The following is an 18521-nucleotide window of genomic DNA, read 5'->3' as shown; positions in this document are numbered from 1 at the left end:
TGAAACATCGACAGTACTCCTTTCCATAGAAACTACCTAGCCTGCTGAGTTCCTCCAGCATTTTGTGTATGTTGATTTAACTGAGTAGCACATTTTGCATTGAAGTGAAATACAAAAAAAATTAGAACACTGTCAATACTACGACAGTACTACCATATTAGCCTGCATTAGTTTCTCATAGTTATTGATGGAGGAATTAATCCAGTAAACATTGCAGTGTTCTTTTGATTGACTGTATATGGACAAAATCAGTTCAGGCACTTAGACTACCTTCATACAATGCCATCAATGACTGCATCTTCCAAGTCTTCATTTGTACAATACCCACAACACACTGGAGGAACTCAGCAGGTCGGGCAGCATCCGTGGAAACGAGCAGTCAACGTTTCAGGCCGAGACCCTTCGTCAGGACTGGGGGGAGGGGGCAGGGGCCCTATAAAGAAGGTAGGGGGAGGGTGGGAAGAAGGCCGGTAGGTGCCAGGTGAAAAACCAGTAAGAGGAAAGATCAAGGGGTGGGGGGGGGGGGAGAAGAAGGGAGGGGATAGGCAGGAAAGGTGAAGAAGGAATGTAAGGGGAAAGCACTATGGGTAGAAGAAGGCAGAATCATGAGAGAGGTGATAGGCAGCTGGAGGAGGAGGCAGAGTGAAACTGGGACGGGGGAAGGGAGGGGGAGGGAATTACCGGAAGTTGGAGAATTCGATGTTCATATCAAGGGGCTGGAGACTACCCAGACGGTATATGAGGCGTTGCTCCTCCAACCTGAGTTTGGCCTCATCATGGCAGTAAAGGAGGCCATGTATGGACATATCCGAATGGGAATGTGAAGCAGAGCTGAAGTGGGTGGCAACCGGGAGATCCCGTCTGTTGTGGCAGACGGAAAGGAGGTGCTCAACGAAGCGGTCCCCCAATCTGCGTCGGGTCTCACCGATGTAGAGGAGGCCGCACTGGGAGCGCCGGATGCAATAGATGACCCCAACAGACTCTCAAGTGAAGTGTTGCCTCACCTGGAAGGACTGCTTGAGGCCCTGAATGGTGGTAAGAGAGGAGGTGTAGGGACAGGTGTAGCACTTGCACTTGCAGGGATAAGTGCCAGGTGGGAGATCCGTGGGGAGGGACGTGTGGACCAGGGAGTCGCGGAGGGAACGATCCCTGCGGAAAGCGGAAAGGGGTGGAGTCCTCATTTTTGATTGTAACATGCAAGATGGTGGTCAATACCTTCAAATTCTTCGTAGTTCCTAACTTATTGAAGTAGTGAAATCATTTCATTTTTACTCTCATCTGCTTCCGGCATCTCCAAGCCTGAATTCTTGAAACCACAGTTCTAAATTTTCTTACTGCTTATTTCTCCCCAACTATCAGTGACAAAAATCACTGCATTTTGAACACATATGCAAACAACTGACGCTATTTAAACACTTTGCTCTGAGTGTGTGCTTACCTTACACACTAAGGTGTGGTGTGGCCAACGGGGACACAAGTGCATGTGTCCGACGCTAGTTACAAACTGTTCAGCAACAGTCTTCTGCCCCAAGTAAGCAGCATAGTGTCCCGAATAAACAAAGGGAGTCCCGGATATTTTCTTGATTATTTTTTATTCTTTAAGAATTGTCCCAAGTGAACGGTTGCCCCAACGAATTGATGAGCCAATTAATCAGAATCAGAAGGTAATGGTGGAGAAAGCTTCATTTCTCATGAATGCATCTTACAAACTCTTATGGACATTGTCCACTTGATGTTGCAGCAGTCTGTGAGCATCATACACAGAGTTTTTCAGTGTTAGATTCAAGAAAGACCATGAAACAATGAACATTACATAACCCTCAGCTTTCTCAAACTGTGGTTTAAAACATCTGGCTATATTTTGAATGTAGTGCTGCAATACAGCTAGCAGTCCTCAAGGATTTATAAAAATTCCAGACACAACGTTGCATTGTACTGGGCTGCACATTCTGAACCAATGAGATTACAACTGTAGCAAGAGTCTGCACATTATTTTTTTTTAAAACAGGAAACTAGCTGCACATGACTTATTTAGACAGCTTAAGCTTAATCTGATTCCAGCATCTAAAATTTTCAAATCTGAATAACCAAATTTACCTAATTTAAACTATGTGCTCAGTTTGCTTCAAATCCTCACATGCAAATACTGTAACATTACAATATCAAGTTTAAAATCACCTGCGTATGTTGTGAAATTTGCTAACTTTGCAGCAGCAGTACAATACATAATATAGAGGTGAAAAAACTGAAATACAGGTAGTCCCCGAGTTACAAACATTCGACTTATGGACAACTCGTACTTACGAACTGAGGAAGGAGAACGCCGTCTGCCATTTTAAGTCAGAATGCGACGCCGTCCGCCATTTTGAGTCGGATCGCGACGCCGTCTGCCATAAGTCGTTGCCGTTGACACTGTGTTGAGTGTTTAACTTTGTATTTGGCTTAAATTTTTCTTAGTTAGATTCACCCTGACCCCGCCCCCCTCTCCCCCCACTGGGTCGGCTGGTGGCGCAGTGAGATCAGCGCCGGGCTGGAGAATGGAGGTTTCCAAGTTCGATCCAGTGACAAACTGCTCCTGTGCCGGGTCGATGTCGATCCAGTGACTCCCGTACCATCCATGCCAGGTTGATGTCGAGCTCGCAACTCGACCTCGTAAAAAAAACACTGCCACCTCCAGTTTAAATACCCACTTCGGAATATTGTGGACGGTCAAATACCCAAACCCAGCACAGCCCCCACTTGTCCCATTCAGCCTGTCTCAGTGCGATGGTCCTTAGTACCCAGTGGACCTCGGGAGCCAGCAGAGGTCGGGGCCCGCCGCCCGCAGTGTTTCTGTTCCATTGACGGGAAGTGATCGGGATTGAAAATAAAGTGGAAATAATAAAGCGTTTGGAAAGAGGTGAAACACCATCGGTCATTGGAAAAGCGTTAGGCTACAGTCGGTCAACGATCGGAACAATTTTAAAGGATAAAGTTAGAATAATGGAGCATGTGAAAGGCCCTGTCCCGATGAAAGCTACAATTATTACTGAGCAATGCAGTGGTTTAATTATTGGAATACATACGTTTCTTAAGTGTTTTATATGCATAGAAAGGTAAAATATATACTATATACTAAGATAAACGTTTGACTAACTGACGCTAAATAATACCGGATGTACTTGTTCTGACTTACGTACAAATCCAACTTAAAGACGGACTCTGGAACGGAACTCGTACGTAACCTGGGGGCTGCCTGTACAGTAAGTAGATATATATTAAATAATGCAAAAAAGTAAAAAAGTAGTGAGGTAGTGTTTACGGGTTCAATGTCCATTCAGAAATTGGATGGCAGAGGGGAAGAAGCTGTTCCTGTATCGCAGAGTGTGTGCCTTCAGGCTTCTGTATCTCCTTCCTGATGGTAACAGTGAGAAGAGGGCATGCCCTGGATGGTGGGATCCTTAATGATGGACACGCCATTTTGAGGCACCGCTCCTTGAAAATAATGTACGTGGGAAATTGCTTACATACATTTATCTAATGTGGTTCCAGATCACTACATTTCTGTTTACACCAATACAGCAATATTTGAAACTTTTGACTGGTTCAAGGCTGATCTTGATAAAAGGTTGGAGAGTAGGTAGGCTGAGATTCCTACAGTTGATGAGTCAGGAACAAGGGCCCAAAGCAATACAAGAGGTACTTATCATTGTGTGCCTCAACTGCTAACAATGGACATGAACATGAACGTGTGTATATCATAGTTTTACAGAGAAATAGCAAGGAGGCTTTTCAAGCCCTCTTACCCAGTTAAAGCCATCGTACCTCATTCTTAAAATTCAAAAATTGCATTTACATTCAATTCCGTTGCACTGGACCCCATTCTTGACCATAGAAAACAATTTGCACCCACCCACCCAATTTGACCTTTCATCATTTCTATTCTTTCACTAAATTGTGTCAGTACAGAACAAATGAACTCCATCCAGCAGATAGCCAATGGCTGGTGAGGGACTGAAAGCATCAGACATTATTCTTGTTCCCACTACAAGACTAAGAATATTTTAGCGGGAAGACTTTAATTGTATGACACTTCCTCCATTCTCCAAGCAAGCATACAGGAAATCTGGCATTGGTGGTGAAACTACAGAAGAATCTTTCATAAAAGGAGTGTTTATGCTTACCCTTGCCTGGGGCTACACAACATTAGTACTAGGCAAAGAAGAGAGAAGAGCCCTTAGTCATCTGTATGAGCACCAGGCTCAAAAGTCACACAAAAAATGCAATTTGGAAGTGTTGAATGGTGCTTATACTGAACTGAAGCTTTGCCTAGTCCATAAACAAGAACTATACACTTCAAGTTGTACAAACTGATGGAAATGCAGTCATCCTGCCAGAAGTAAATAATTGTATGGAACATTGAGGCATTGATTTGATAAGGAGCCATGGCAGAACCAGAATACTTCATTGTACAATTCATAAATGAAAGCCATTCCATCTAAGGAATATTCATGCCCTGATAATCCAGAGAACTTGAACAACCACACAGAGTAAATACAGATTTCCAGTTGCATGTCATACAGAACTACCAAAAGTTAACATAATATAAGCCTGATTTTGTAGTGGAGGATTGGGACCAAAATACTTAAAATAATGCTTTGTAAACTAAATGCATACAGAGCATTTTCTAGTTAGTTAAGCTCCACTCCACTACCTAACTGAATGGGAGGGGGAAATGGGAGAAATGAATTCCTCCCCACCCCTCCCATGCACAATGTTGTATGTACTGCTTTAGTAAGTCAGCAATCATGAGCAGGAAACGGGAACAAACATCTCTGTAAAGGTAAGCAGCTTAATTATTATTCTTTCCTCTTCTGTTAGCCACACCACACAACTCCAAAGACAGCAACACATTCTGATCAATAAATACAAAATGTGGACATTTGTCAGTGTAAATATGTAAATGCAAAATGATCAGATTGTACTTTAAAATTCATTGTTAATTACCTTGACAGCACAGTTCAAAGTGCCTATTTATATTGATAGAAGTACAGTGGATTCCAGCTAATTAATTGGACCATCGGTTAATTGGGACAGCCACTTATTTGGGACAACTCGTAAAAAACAAAAATTAATCAAGAAAATAGCCGGGATGCCTTTCATTTATTTGGGACATCATACCGTTCAATTGGACAGGAAACTGCTGCCGAACAGTTTCCAACTAGGGTCAGCCATGTGCACTTGTGTGGCCGTTAAACACTACACTGTCCTTAGAACAGTTTTAGTTAGTGCCAATGCATGTTTTTGTGTTCAAAAAGCAGTGACTTTTGTCACTGATAGCTGGCGAGAAATAAGCAATAAGACAATTCAGAACCATTATGCTCACTGCAGTTTCAAGCATTCAGGATTGGAGATGTCAGAAACAACCAGGAATGAAAATGAAATGATCTCACTACTTCAACACGCTAGGAATTACAAAGGATTTGCAGGTATTGACAATCATTTTGAATGTTACAATCAAAATGAAGATTTGGTGGATCCAGTCATCAAAGCTTTGCATGAAAGCAGTCTATTATCTGCGCTAGGTGTCTGCAATGATTTTGTTCATTTACAACCAATCAAAAGAAAATTGCAGTGTACACCACATGAATTCCTCAGTCAATAACTAACAGTTTTATAGTACTGTAGAGACATTGGTAGTGTTCTAATATGTTTGTATTTCATATAAATACATAAGTTGGTACTCACTTAAACAGTAGTTTGTCTTTTTGATACCTTTTTAGCCATATCCATGAAACTTCAGCTAATTGGAGCAACCTCTGAACTGATTCAAAATGTACTGGCCCCAACGTGCTCCAATTAAATGGAATCCACTGTATTCCAAATGCTTTAGTAAAGTATTGCACACAATAAGTGTTATACAGAGTAAATAACTTGTGTTTTAATGAGATACCTTATCCACAGAAAGAATTGGTTTAACCAGGGTTGTACCAAGGTCACTGTGCTACAGCGATTAAAATTTTAATACAAAAGTAACAACCAGAAGTCACGAGTAGCCGATTTCTAGTGTTAAGCAGTTCATTAATGTTCACTTTAAATAAAATATTTATTTATTGAGATACAATGCAGAATAGGCCCTTCTCTTCCTTCCTTTGAGCTGTTTATGTTTTTTTATGAGCTAAAACTTAAGTAAAGTCAAAGAGAATTTCCTTTAAGACAGCTCAGTTTTCTCTCCAACTTGTTGCAAAACTGCCAAGCACTGTACTTAATTCAGGACAAACACATAATTCTTTGAGGAAATCCAAGAGTAACTGAAAAAAAGGACTTGTTGCATCCACAGCAAAGGATTTGCTGATAGAAAAAAAACCATGGCAAGTGTACAAACTGCTTTTGTTGTCATGGCACCCCTTTCCTGCCTTACTAAATTTCTTACATCCTACATAAACTGATTATTCTCGAGAGGTTTTTAGCCCCAACTCACTCCACCCACCAGCAGCCTTGGCCAGCATGTGATAGCTCCTCACACCCCCATATTCCATTACTCACGGCTCTCCAGAGCCATTTACAAAAACACAGTCCAGTTATTGTTTTACAATGCTGGAAAATGGCAGCCCTCCTTTCCCCAGCTGTTAATGGATTTTCTGGTTCTAAACAGCCTCAATAAATTGACCCAACTCTGTTCCATTTTCAAGATTACTATTTTAGTGTGTAATTTCCTGTCAAATAAACCAGGCGAACAAACCAGGGTATAGTTCAACTACTAAACATGTTAAAAGTAGCTCCCACCATTTCAAAGAAAGGGAAAAACTGACCCAAGAGGTGACGCAGACCAATTTTATGCAGTGAAACCTGCGCAGGGCAGACATACGTTTTAACACAGAGAACTCTTACAAGTTTCATCAAGTAATTTTCATAAGAAAAAAACATGAGATGCCATGCACTTCAAAAATGCATTTTGAAAATTATTCAACTATCATACCACATAGCAGACATTTGGATTTAATATTTGCAATTTTTTAAAAATGCATTGTTTTGATCTATTTTTGGAGACACAGTTGGGAGAGAATCATTATAGCTGAAGTTGCCGTTAAAATTCATTTGCACATGTAAATATCTCCCAGGAACTAGTGCAACTGATCAACATAATAAACCACTATTATTTCATTCCTTTTCCTTCACTTAATTAAGAGCACTTCAGCAGGCTCTGATTCATACAGAGTCGGGTAGATGGCAAAACAGTAAAGACATTCAGTCCTCCATCCGTAGGGAACCCAATTTTAAATGATTTACTCTGATTTCTAAAATAGTACAATTTGATATAATAGTCAAAGACTTAGTAATATTTTTTTCTGGTACAGAAGCATACAGAATGTCTCACAACAACTTGCCAAGTCAATTTTCACAACTTCAAGGGACAATCTAAAATTTTAAAATTTCAGTCCAGAGCCCTGGCCAGTTTTATGGCAAGGGACTACCCGGTAATTCAACAAAAACAAAATTGTACTGCAATCAGAGATTGCAAAAAAACACGGCCCAAATTATTTGTGCCGTAAAACGGTAACACAGACTGTTTGGCCTAGCTAGTCTACTCTGACTTTCAATGATGCCTGATACTTTCATGCCTGATTTCCCCCCAACCCTATTTTCCTGCCTTCCCCGATAGCCTTTGATGCCCTTACCAATCAAGAACTGGCAATGAATTGCACAGATTCCCCACCTTCTCACTAAAGGAAGTTTTCTTCGTCTCTGTTCTAAAGGGACATCCTTGTATTCTGAGGTTGTGCGCTCTAGTCCTAGACTCTCCCAGTATTGAAACATGCTCTCTTTGTCCACTCTATGCCTTTCAATATTCCGTCAGTTTCAACGAGAATCCACACCACCCCCCCCCCCCCAATCGTTCTTCTAAACTTCAGTGAGTACAGGCCCAAAGCCATCAAACTCTCCTCATATATTAATCCTTTCATTTCCAGGAGCATTTTTTATAAACCTTCCTCTGGACCCCCTCTAATATCAGCACATCCTTTCTTAGAGATGGGGCACAAAACTGCTCACAATACTCCAAGTGCAGTCTGACAATACATTATATAGCCTCAGCATTACATCCTTGCTTGTATTACTAGTCCCTACAAAATGAATATCTAACATTGCATTTGCATTCCTCACTACCAACTCAACCTGCAATTTAATCTTTAGGGAATCCTGCACTAGGACATCTACCACTTAACCCATTTACTTCATTGTTTCTACCAACAACACTGGACTTACATTGCATAATTCATGCAAATTAATTCCCTATACACCCTAAGTACATGAAGACAACACTAAGATGCTGTACAAAAATAAACACAAAAATGTCCTTACAGTCAGACATCTAGCCCATCATTTTTGCCAGCTGTTTAAGAGCTGTTGTCAGTTCTCAGTCCATGGCCGTATGAAGGTATCACTCTTCAAGTATTCATCCACAGTGTGTTTGAAATAGTTTGAGATCTCCTGTTTCCTCACTCTTTTGGGCAGTGAGTTCCAAACCATTATTACTCTTTAAATATAAGCTTTTTTTCCTTCAATGGCCTTTAATCTTATTACAAATTCAGTTACATTTCTGCCCCTTAGCCATTGATATTACTAAAGGAAATGGGCTCCATATTTTTAACATCTCAAAAAAAACTCTCCTCGTTCACATTGAAAATAACCTAGTCAATCTCTCATTACTAAATTTTCCAATGCACCATCATCTTTATAAATATCCTCTGTATCTGCTCTATTGCTATCACTAAGCTTGATCTTCTGCATGGGGCAAACCAGAGAAAAAGTATTCCATCATCATTCCTTTAGTGTTAAATGAAGAACAGGGGGCCTATTCTATATTGAGAGACCCTCATTAAAAATTTCTAATGGGCATAACCAAATAGCACAAGACCATTTATATGTTCCGTTAGCCCAGTTAATGAACTACTAACAAAAGGAAAAATTGTTAGGTCAATACATTTAATAAATAATAAAACCACATGGAATTTTGACCAAATGTAATGCCTCAGAAAAAATTATTGTAACACTAAGTTGTACGAATTTTCTTTAGCTGACTGTGGAAATGTGCCCTCTACTTACTTCCGAAAGCTGTCAGAATATCTGAGCTAAGGTTTGGTGTATCCATTCAGGGTACAATGCCCTTAATTCCTTCCTTCATTACAGTAGAGGAAAAGCACCAGTAACCATTGACATGTTATCAAATAATTTCATTTGGTAAATTTTCATTGCCAAAATTTAAAACTTTAAAAATAATCAGCTGTGCTTCAAAAGCTATATATCCCAGCACTTCTGACCTCTGTCTATGAAAATAAGTTTGATAATATTTCGTGTGTCTGACGTCAGGCCCAACAGACATATAGTTTGCTCTGCTGATTTGCCTAGTTCACAATCTATTCCAAATGAATATGACCATGACCAATTAGCTTGCTGTGGTGTTGATATAATAAGGCAAAGAAATGCCTGGAATAATTATCCTGAAATAGAAATTCAGGAAGGGAAAGAGAATGGTGGTGAATGGAAAAGAAATTGGAAGCAGCAATTGGCTAACATCCTGTAAGTTTGGGGAAGGCTAGTAGGAGGAAGACAAATGGAAGAGAAAAAGAGGAAAAGTGAAAGAGAAAAGGGAAAAAGGACAAAAGAGAAAGTAATTTATAGAGTTAAGTTGTGAAAGAGAAAAAGCCAACTTGAGGTGAGATGGCACATTTGGAAGAACTAGCTGTGACATGGGTTCAACAAGTACCTCGATCGCAAACAAGCGAAAACCTGCAGAAGCTGGAAATCCAAGCAACACACAAAAAAAAAATGTGGAAGAACTCAGGCCATGCAGCATCAATGAAAAAGAGTATAGTTGACATTTTCGGGCTATTCCCTATCCCCTTTTCCCTCTCTCACCTCATCTCTTTGCCTCCCCATCACCTCCCTCTGGTGCTCCTCCCCCTTTTTATCCTCTTCTTTAAGACTCCCCCTTTTTCAGTCCTGTATCTTTTTCACCAGTCAACTTCCCAGCTCTTTACTTCACTAACTCCCTCTAGTTTCACCTATCACCCTGCGTTTCTTCCTCCCCTCCTCCCATCTTCTACCTCTGACTTTTCAACTTTTTCCTCCAATCCTGCAGAAGGGCCTCGACCCGAAACGTTGACCGTTTACTCTTTTCCATAGAAGCTGACTGGTCTGCTGAGTTCCACCAGCATTTTGTGTGTGCTGCTTCAACAATTACCGATTGGAAGTTGGAGGAAGAGTGCCAGTCAGTACAAACTGGGAGAGTTGGCAGAGGGTTGTTCCTCTGTGAAAGGGCTAAAACAACCAAGTTCTGTGAAGAACGTATGCCAACCATTCACCAGAGATGGATGTGAAGGTGGGAAGTGATGACACAGAATATGTTTCATTTATCCCAGCTTTACTCTGAAATTTTTATCAAGTTAAAAATGTATGAAGTTACCCAGTCTGCACTCTAAGTTAAAAGTTCAACTTTTCTAATGGGTTCTGCTCACCAGATTCTTTTCGCTCACCCCCAGAATTGCAGTCCTGTTCCTCTGACATCTGGATTTCTCCCTTTGGCCATTTGGATGATTCACGTGAAACTGAATGCTTGCAATACCTAAAGATTTAAGTTTCAGGCCTCTGAAACTATTTGTTTTCACATATCATTGAGCACTTTCAAGCTGTGATCTTTCGGGCATTGTGCCAGTTTACCAAGAGTGAAAAATATGGAAGCCCATATGCTTCCATGTGGCTTTATCATTCAGAACTAATTATGGTATTGCCATGTCTTTTTGTTTAAAATATGACATCGGTCATATAGAATAATAGGAAGATAAAAGGAGATTACTCAGTCCTTTCAGCCTGACAGAAAATATCCTACCAGTAGTCCCACTGCTCTGCTCCTTTTTCTTATTTATTCTCAAAAACAGAAGTGATAAGCTCTGTTTTCATCCCTCAAATAAATATAAACATCCAAGAGTTTGCTAAACTTTTCTACTGGCCAACATTCACACAATGGCCAGAATAGCCTCTTGCGTGCCACTAATTTCTGACATCAGATCACAGCATCGCACAATGTGTATTGTGATGTTTCGGGATCTGAAATCTGCATTCTCCTGATACTAATGCAGTCAACACGCCAAACAATAAGACCATAAGACACAGGAGCAGAATTAAACCATTCAGCCCCATGAGTCTGCTCCATCACGGCTGATTTATTATCCCTCTCAATCTCATTCTCCTGGCTTCTGCCTGGAACCTTTCACACCTTACTAATGAAAAACCTATCAACCTCTGCTTTAAATGCACCCAGTGACTTGGCCTCCACAGCCGGATGAGGCAATGAATTCCACAGATTCACTACTCTCTGGCTAAAAAAGAAATTCCTCCTCATCTCATTCTAAAGGAAGTCTCTCTATACCTAGTATGTGCCCTATGGTCCTAGACTCCCCCACTATAGGAAACACCCTCCCTACATCCACTATCTGTGCCCTTTCAATATTTAATGTGGAGATCTCATTTCAGTGAGATCTCCACTCATTTTTCTAAACTCCAGCGAGTACAGGCCGAAAGCCATCAAATGCTCCTCATACATTAACCCTTTCATTCCTGGGATCATTCACATGAATTTTCTCTGGACCTCTCCATTGCCAGCATATCCTCTCTTAGGTCAGGGAACCAAAACTGCTCACAAAGATCCACTACCCAAGACCCACAAACCTGACTGTTCAGGTAGGCCCATTGTTTCTGCCTGCTCCTACCCCCACTGAACTCATGTCTGCATGCTTCAACTCCATTCGATTCCCCCCCGGTTTAGTCCCTTCCCACCTATATCTGTGTTGCTTCACATGTTCTCAATCTCTTTCAGTTCTTATCCAGGTCCCTCATCATTTTCAACACTTTTTTTTAAATCTTGCTTTTGAAATGGATAGGTTTGGGAAATCTCATCCATATAAATGAAGGAATCATTTTAACACTGGGAGTATCTCCTCTGACTTCTCCATAAAACATCAAAACCTCTTCTGGAGGTGATGGAGTTTCCCGAACAAGATAGACCCTCAGCTCATAAAGCATCGGTCCCAACATACACCCTTGGTAATGCCAAAGTACATTTCCCAACAGAATGAAACACACTGCGGGCTCTGTATTCCAGCTGGTTCTGCATCCAGTCAATAGTGGTTTTACTAATGTCAATACAGATTTACATGAAAGTAGATTTTAGAAGTCCAGATCAACAGCTCAACCAAGTTATCTTTAATAATACTTTTGGTTACTTCAAAAGAACATCCATTTGGCCTAACCGTTTCTCTTCAACAAATCAATGTGGGCTTTCATTTATTAACACGTATTTTTCCTTTGGCAGTTGTGATTCTGATTGTCTTTAAATTTCCCTGAACCATTTCCTTCCTTGTTGGACTGGAAAGATAATGATCAAGAAAGCTCACCAGCATAATTTCCAGAACCCCTCTCCCTCTTGTTATTTCCCCCATGCCCCCACCAAGCAGTTCTTACAGTTTTCCGCAATTTACCCAAAATATTGCTTTTATTTCCTTGCCACATAGATGACACATTGCAATCCGCCTGCCCTACACCTCCTGCCCCCCCCAGCTATACAACAGATCTCAAAGAAAAAAGTAGATTTTATCTTTTACCAATCAGCACAATAATGTTTTCCAGAGCTGTTGCAATAGTCTGATTCAGTACAGCTGTATCCAACATATTTTTGTATTTCACCATTTTTGCTGAATACCACTTAGCCAAGCTTAGAAGTTTTCAATTCTTCTCTTCTTGTACTGAGATATCCTGTATTGCTGGCTCATACTCTCACTTGGCAGCTTGCACCTGCAGCTCATTAACTTCCAAGTCCTTATTGAACATATTATTTAATCATTCACAATTCAGGCTGGGAAAAGTATGTGAACCCTTGTGTTTAATAACTGGTAGAACCTCATTTAGCAGCAGTAACCCCCACTAAATGTTTTCTGTAGCTGCTGATCAGACTTGCACAACAGCGAGGAGAAGTTTTAGATCATTCCTCCATATAAAACTATTGCAGTTCATCAATATTTCTGGGATACCTTGCATGAACAGCCCTCTTCAGATCATGTCACAGCATCTCAGCTGGGTTGTCTGGACTCTGTCTTGGTCATTCCAAAACATGAATTTTCTTCTTTTTAAACCATTCTGTTGTTGATTTACTCTTGTGTTTCCAATCATTGCCTTGTTGCATCATCCAACTTCTATTAAGCTTCAGCTGATTGACTGCTACCCTGACACTCTCCTGTAAAATGTCCCCATACAATTTTGAGTTCATTGTTCCCTCAACAATTGCAAGTTTTCCAGGTCCTGAGGCAGCAAAGTGATCCCAAACCATGATGCTCCTTCCAACATTCTTCACAGCTGGGATGAGGTTTTGGTGTTGGTGAGAAGTTCCCTTTTTCCTCCTAACACAGTGGTGTGCATTTCTGCCTTAAAGTTCAACTTTTGTCATCTGTCCAAAGAACATTATCCCAGAAGCATTGTGGAACATCCAGGTGGCTTTTTGCAAATTTGAGACGTGCAGCAACGCTTTTATTTTGGAGAGCAGTGGTTTTGTTTGTAGCGTCCTTCCATGAACATCGTTCTTGTCAGTGTTTTTCTTACAGTGGACAAAAACAGACCTTCAGCATTGCACATTGTGTTCTTGGTGGAATCTCTGCAGGACGCCCACTCCTAGTGAGAGTAGCAACAGTACTGAGTTTCCTCCATTTGTAGACAATTTCTCTTACTGTAGACTGATGAACACCCAGGTCTTTAGAAATGCTTTTGTAGCCTTTTCCAGCTTCATGCATCTCCACAAATCTTCTTCTGAAAGCTGTTTTAAACAGATCTTTCTTGAGAAGAGCAGGCTGTGTCAGTAACCTGACTTTGTGTGTCTTTTTTATAGGGCAGGACACCTCTACAACCCACACCTCCAATCTCATCTCATTGATTAGAACACCCAACTCCAAATAGCTTTGGTAGAAGACATTACCCCAGAGGTTCACATACTTTATTGAACCTGGACTGTGATTGTTTAAATGGTGTACTGTAGTATTCATTAGAAGAAGTACTTCGTGTATTAGTTCAGGCAGATTGTGTTTGTCTATTATTGTGACTTAGATGAAGATCAGACCACATTTTATGAGTAATTACTGCAGAAAACCAGGTAATTGCAAAGGGTTCACAAACTTTTTCTTGCAACTGTCTATCACACTGCACACCACTGTCAAAGTTAGATGCTTCCAGTTTCACATAGACTCCACATGCTCATATTATGTCCGTCTTAGCCCTCCATTAAACTTCCAGTTGGTCTAAGGACAAATTGGACGAAGCAATCCCCCTTTATTCAAAATTACCCTATTGATATTCGGCCTGTGTATCCTGTACAGATCCCTAGTTTCAATTCCAGGAAGTTCAAAATTCTTGCACAATATTTCTGGCCTTAAGTTCCAGCACTTTCTTAATGCTCTACCTTCAGGAACTTCCTCTTTGCTCTGACATTCTGTTTAAAAGGGACCCTGAGTCATTGTTTCTGATGTGTAGGCCTCATCTTCTTTACTCAAAGTAAAACAGCCTGTGCACACTTAATGATGCTTTTAATCATGGCACCAGATAACAGAGCATGGCTGTGGTGTAGGTTACTACCAGTCTGTATACCAACAATGCCAAGCACTTCAGAAAGTTGGGTCAAAAAGAGGAGCAGATTATTTTACTTTAATAAGAACAAAACTGAACAGAATACTTGAGGCATCATCTTCAATTTAGCTGATATAAAAGATTATATTTATATACTGCATCATACTGACTTCAGTCAACAAAACCAGTGTCATGCTTTCTTCGTAACTGCACTTATTACGTGCTAGACCCAGGACAGGCCCTCCAAAGTAACACTTGAGGAATTTAAAGTTGCTGACCCTCTCCACCTCCGATCCTCTGATAGCTCATAGACCTCTGGTTTCCTCCTGAAGTCAATAGTCAGCCCCATAGTCTTGCTGTCATTGAGTAAAATGTTGTTACAGCACCACTCAGCCAGAATTTCAATCTCCCTCCTCTATGTTGATTCATCACCACCTTCGACTCGGCCTGTGACAGACGGCATTGTAACTGTGCTTAGCCTCACATTCATAAGTGTAAAGCGAGTAGAGCAGGGGGCAGTCTTGTGGTGCACCTGCACTGATGGAGGTTGTGGAGAAGATGTTGCTGCCAATCCGAACAATCACAATAGGACAGTCAAAACTCACTGCAGATAGAAGCAAAGTAAAACTGTTTATTGGACAGCTGTAGGTCAGCTACACTGCTTTAAATGAAGATTTCCAAAAAAAATGTTTGGCTCATCCAATAGTAAGAGCATGCTTTACAAATTAAAGAAAAGGCCAAGCTGGCACCAAAACAAGTAAGCCTGCCGAAAAACGTCAAAGAATCGTCTGACAGCGCTCCATCACTGCAGAATGGTTTTGTCCAGATCTAGCTGCTGCCTTGCCAGGAGGCAAATGAATATATCAGGTAAATTCAAAATGGAACAATGCAAGTGTGAACAGCCACTTTCCATATTACAATAAGAGGTAATTTGCTTAGACCAGAGACCATCACATGGCCAATGTACATTTGCAGGACCACCTATTAGCGCCTAGCACGAGTTCAAGAAAATCTGAAGGGTCTCAGCCCAAGACATCGACTGTTTATTCCTTTCAATGACGTTGCTTGGCCTGCGGAGTTCCTCCAGCATTTTGTGTGTGTTGCTTAGTGCTTAGCATTCCAGCGAGAGGTGCAACTCCCAGTTCCCAATACAAGTGTCCCCCACTTTACAAATGTTCATTTTACGCCACTTCACTTTTACAAAAGACCTACATTAGCAACCTGTTTTTGCATTCCGAAGAGCATTTTTGCTTTTTACAAAAATTTTTCCCATATAAATTAATGCTTCTTCGCTTTACGCTGTTTCAGCTTAAGGAAGGTTTTATAGGAACATTCTACCTTTGCAAGGGGGGGGGGGGGGGACGGGGGGGGACACCTGTATCTGAAAGGATTCTGACTCTGCCAGGCTAATGAACTTGCAATTTCTGAAAATCATCGCTTCTAGGCATTAACACATTGAGATGCTCTAATCCCTTAATGTCCCCAAATGAGGCAGGTGGCCCTGCAGCCGTACAAGGAATTAAAGAAGATTACTCACAAAGCTCCAGGCCGACAGGTGTCATTTGTGATGTAATTGGCAATATACAAACTGATGCTTTTATCCTACACCAGAATACAAAACCTTTTTAGGATAATGTACTGAGATAATTACTGTTAAAGTAGTCATCGGTAGCTCCTTCTCTCCAAGGAAAGAAAATTTGTGAGAATGTTTGCTGTTCAAATATGCAGCTATCAAAATCTTTAAGGTGTGGTAATTTAATATTTTCTGAAAAAATTGTTTTTGCTTTTATTGCATTCATATAAACAGTATATAAACAGTAATGTTGATTTGGAGAGCATTCTCAATGGTGTCAACTCCCTGAGGCAAGTTGCATCTTCAGCAAATATTTCCTTAGAGGTCTGACGATGAGGTGTACAATGGTAGGAACTGCATATTTTATACATTAACCAAAGTTGTGATCACAAAGCAAACACCCAAAAACTTATAAACACAAGAGATGCTGGAAATCCAGAGCAACACACACAAAATGTTTCGAGGAGCTCAGCAGGTCAGGCAGCATCCATGGAAATGAATAAACAGTCGACATTTCAGGCCAAGACCCTTCTTCAGGACTGGAATGGAAGGGGAAGGATGTCAGAATAAGGGGGTGGGGGATTGGGAGTTCCTCCACCATTTTGTGGGTGATGCAAAAATCCGTTAAAACTCACAACGGTAATCCGTTAAGCACCGGCTGGGGTAATAGAAGGCTGATCAGAAAAAAAATACTGTATTTGTCAACCACTGTTCTTGTGTCAAAAACCCATTCTTATCCATAATTGAAAAGTTATATGACTGGTATTGGTTTATTATTGTCACATGCACTGAGATACAGTGAAAAATACCTCTTGCATACAGTTTATACAGATCAAATCATTACTCTGCATTGAGCTAGAATAAGGTAAAACAATAACAAGCAGAGTAAAGCATTCAAGTGACCGAGAAAGGCCAGTGCAGGTAAGCAAGTCAGAACAAGATAGATTATGAGGCCAAGCGTTCATCTTATGATACAAGAGTCTGGTAACAGTGGAACAGAAGCTGTCCATGTGCTTTTTCATCTTCTGCCTGATGGAAAGAAAGAATGCCCAGAGTGGGGTGCCAATGTACTACTGACAGAGCTTTCTGATAGCATTCCTCCACCAACGTCAGGAGATGATCAGTTCAAATCCCATTCTGAAGCCCTGTGTTAATATCTGTTAATCCCTGACAGAGGCTAGTTATATGACATGGGAGCAGAATTAGGCCATTCAGCCCATCGAGTCTGCTCCACTCTGCCTTTAACTCATGGTGAGTGTAGGTGGCTGCCCCTCAAAGTACTTCCTGACTGAGGTGCTAATTTAAAGTCTTTATTGCTTTCTTAAGCAACTATGGCAGTCTAAAGCAGAACCTTTTTACTGCAGGAGGATGAGTGAAGTCGGATGCCTGAGAAATGGAGGAGATGCCAGCGAGGGCAGCATCAACGCTAGAGGAAGGGGAACCCCATTATGTATTTTGAAACCACAATAAAATACTGTGTCTCGGAACAAACAAGGGTAAATATGAAACTTCCTCAGTATTTTCTTCCCTCATTCCCTACATACCATTTGTGTCACGGGGGTGACAAGTGGCATTCACATACAGAAGCTGTTTAAAAAACAGCCCATTTTAATCATGCACTACTTTCCATAACTGCTCAACCAGCACAATAAAATGCAATATTGAGATATAGAAACTGTCCCAAGGCATTTCTTAAATAGGATAAATTAGAGTAATGAAGCCACAATGCTGATCCAATCATGATGCCTAATAGAAAGTCTGCAAAAATGGTGGAACTTGAGAACAATTTTAGATGTGAAAGAAAACTTTGAGAGAAAATGCATTTTAGGAAATGAATTCTAGAGAAGTCTGAACCATGATGGCTCAGGCCTGTTTTCAGCTGCAGTCTAGAAGAGAGGGCTTCTCAGAAATCACATCATAGAAACATGGAAAATAGGTGCAGGAGTAGGCCATTCAGCCCTTTGAGCCTGCACCGCCATTCAGTATGATCATGGCTGATCATCCAACTCAGAACCATGTACCTGCTTTCTCTCCATACCCCCTGATCCCTTTAGCCACAAGGGCCATATCTAACTTCCTCTTAAATATAGCCAATGAACCGGCCTCAACTGTTTCCTGTGGCAGAGAATTCCACAGATTCACCACACTCTGTGTGAAGAAGTTTTTCCTCATCTTGGTCCTAAAAGGCTTCCCCTTTATCCTTAAACTGTGACCCCTCGTTCTGGACTTCCCCAACATCGGAAACAATCTTCCTGCATCTAGCCTGTCCAATCCCTTTAGAATTTTATACGTTTCAATAAGATCC

At 40.9% G+C, this 18521-nt stretch overlaps 1 protein-coding gene and 1 long non-coding RNA gene across 9 annotated transcripts in view; one reads left to right on the top strand and one right to left on the bottom strand.

The window, feature by feature from the left end:
* The window catches only part of LOC140728506 (formin-like protein 2), a 237700-nt gene that overhangs the window by 125609 nt on the left and 93570 nt on the right, over positions 1-18521 (bottom strand). The gene's annotated exons all lie outside the window — the stretch shown is intronic.
* Positions 4769-17663, top strand: LOC140727408 (uncharacterized). Its single transcript, XR_012098847.1, has 3 exons — positions 4769-4822; positions 5371-5468; positions 17581-17663. It is a non-coding gene; the product is annotated as an uncharacterized lncRNA (long non-coding RNA).

The sequence above is a fragment of the Hemitrygon akajei genome, chromosome 5 (genome assembly GCF_048418815.1).
Source record: "Hemitrygon akajei chromosome 5, sHemAka1.3, whole genome shotgun sequence".
Lineage (NCBI taxonomy): Eukaryota > Metazoa > Chordata > Chondrichthyes > Myliobatiformes > Dasyatidae > Hemitrygon > Hemitrygon akajei.
The sequence above is the reverse complement of the archived record's forward strand: the minus strand, read 5'-3'. Positions and strand labels throughout refer to the sequence as shown.